This window comes from Crocuta crocuta, unplaced genomic scaffold (genome assembly GCF_008692635.1).
Source record: "Crocuta crocuta isolate KB4526 unplaced genomic scaffold, BGI_CrCroc_1.0 scaffold62, whole genome shotgun sequence".
NCBI lineage: Eukaryota > Metazoa > Chordata > Mammalia > Carnivora > Hyaenidae > Crocuta > Crocuta crocuta.
The window spans coordinates 1,747,238-1,750,156 of NW_027529173.1; the positions used below are offsets into that span (position 1 = coordinate 1,747,238).

At 35.8% G+C, this 2,919-nt stretch overlaps 1 pseudogene; it reads right to left on the bottom strand.

The window, feature by feature from the left end:
* Positions 1–1,020: 1,020 nt before the first annotated feature.
* Positions 1,021–1,175, bottom strand: LOC144226313 (U2 spliceosomal RNA; annotated as a pseudogene).
* Positions 1,176–2,919: the final 1,744 nt, after the last annotated feature.

The following is a 2,919-nucleotide window of genomic DNA, read 5'->3' on the forward strand; positions in this document are numbered from 1 at the left end:
TGCTCTGTCTCTCTCTGTCTCAAAAATACATATTAAAAAAGTTTTTTAAAGAAAATAAAATAAAGACGTCTCCTAGCTCTGAATCAACTGTTAGCTCACATCTAGACTGTGATTGTCTGAAGGCTTGTTTTTCTAGACATAGACTCAGCCAAATGGTTGTGATAAAAACATACATGGTAGATTGAGATCTTAACTTGCGGTTTATTGCGTGGAATGTGATGCCATATATTCTCCTAACTACATTTAAAGGGAATAACAAAATGTTAGAAGTAAAGGGGCCTCACACACAACCACCTCTAATCTACCTACTTTATAAGGGAAAAAAAGGAAAAAAGCAGACTCACAGAAGTTCACATTTTTCAAGAAGTACCTTTCACATGTAATTAGTGATAGATAGTCAAGTCTCCTTATTTCAAAAAGTTGGTGTTTATTGGGTAGTTTTCATATGCAGAGCACTTAATAAGGATTGTGTATTTAACCCTCATAATAATTCCTCAATTTGGGTATTATTATTAATGATCTTTTACAGATGAGAAAACTAAGGTTCAAAGAAAATAATTACTAGCAACAAATTTCACAGAGAATAGAGGAGCCAAGAATTAAAGCTAAACTATCAGAATGGCTAGAATTGAAAAGACAAAAAATAGCAAGTGTTGGTGAGGAGAGGATGTGGACAAAAGGGAACACTTATGTACCACTGGTAGGAATATAAATTGGTGCCGTGACTATGGAAAACAGCATGGAGGTTACTCAAAAAATGGAAATATCATATGATCTAGTACTTCCATTACTGGGTATTTACCCAAAGAAAATGAAAACATTAATTCAAAAAGATATACACACTCCTATGTTTATTGCAGCATTATTTACAGTAGCTGTAATATGGAAGCAACACTTACACTATAAGTGTAAACTGATAGACAAATGGATAAGGAAGATGTGGTGTATATATACAATGAAATATTAGTCAGTCATAAAGAAGAATAAGATCTTGCATTTTGTGACAACATGTATGGACCTAGAGGGTATTATGCTAAGTGATGTATGTCAAACAGAGAAAGGCAAATGCTATATGAGTTCACTTATATGTGGAATTTAGAAAACAAAACAAACAAAAAGCAGAAACAGACCCATAAATACTACACTTGATCTTAGCCAAAAGGCCGAGAAGCGATAACAGATCCATAAATACTGAAAACAAATTGGTGGTTGCCAGAAGGGAGGACATGGGAGAGGGATGATCAAAGTTGGTGAAGGGGAGCGGGAGATACAGGCTTCTAGTAATGGAATGAATAAGTCACAGGCATAAAAGGTACAGGGTAGAGAATAGAGTCAATGGTATTGGAATAGCATTGTATGGTGACAGGAGGTGTCTACACTTGCGGTGACCAGAGCATAAGGAAATGAGTTATCAAATCACTATGTTGTATACCTGAAACTAATGCAGTATCATGTGCCAACTATCATTCGATAAGTATAATAAATACATACATATAAGTAAAGTCACAAAAGGAATTCAAGGAAAGAAAGTTCCCAATTGGTGCCTCAGATGTTACACTCTTCTTTAAACAACGTCCAAACCCTTGACCACTGTGTTTGTGGCCTCCCTAATTTAGACTTATTTCTAGAATAGAAAACTACCTCCAAATGAAAAAAAAAAATGAGAAGGAAAACTTCAGAAATGACGTGTTAAATAAGTACCAGCTGCTCTTATTAAATTGATAGCAAACAAAGTATACTAAACTCACCAGAACATGAGGTTCCACATGGGGATCATCATTTTCTGGTAAGATTTACTCTGATGAATATGTGTAATTAAATTGAAATGGGAAGGTCTAGCTGTGTATGTGACTGCGCTATGGACAATCATTACTTTGTCCCAATAGCGAACAATTATTCATTGTATGAGAGCCAGATTTGGATGCTAAATTTCACTCTGGAAAATAAATGATCATAGATAATTATAAGAAACTCTGAAAATAAGTCTTTTCTAGTGGAGATTCAAGGGGGCCTTATCTAATGTGGTAAGATCACCGTGTATAGCTCTCTTCCATCGTTTCCATCAAGAAGAAAGGCACCTTTTTTACTTTTCAGGGAAAACTAATTTCCATTCATGGAACAACTGTATTGAAATACCTGGTTTTCTTCTGAAGAAGCGACAGATGAAAAGGGACAGGACTAGTTAATTCTGCATAATCTGATGTTGAGGAAATAGGTCACAATATAATCTCACGAATAAAAACACGTTTTTATCCAGAGTCTTTCCTATTTTGATTTATCACCTTCTGTTGCTTTTAAAACCTGGGGGTAAATTTTGTTACAAAATGATTCTGACTGTGTAGGACAGCTCCTCCAAAATGGGCTTTTCCCAATCTTTTTAGCTGAAAAAGTTTCTCTGTAAAACTTTGTGTAGAATTATGTCTCCCTTCACGGTTTCAAACAGCTTAACAGCAGATCAAAATACAGGCTTAACATCAGCATATTGAGATGTATCCAAAATAGGAACATTTTTCTTGTATCTAAAAATAACCTGCGAGTATTTCAATTTGTGGAACAAATAAAATGGATGGGGAAGAGAGAGCCAATAGCACTACCTACAGTGAGACTGACTACTCCTTTCATTTCCTTCCTCATAAATTTAACAATGCAAATTTAGCAACGGTTTTGCCCAACGGTTGCCAATTTGGGCACCGACTCTTCTCGAAGAAATAGCCTGATTAGAAAATAATTGTACTTCTCCCCCGCTACTGTTACCACACCTGCACTTTTCATTTCCTATAAGGTACAGTGGCAAAACTGCATCTTTCAACTCTGCCTCTTTTATCTGATGTAGTGGATGACAGGTAATCTAGCTGAAAGTTCCGACAATTGCACCACCAGAAAAACACTGGCTGATGAAATCTGAGCAGTTATCACACT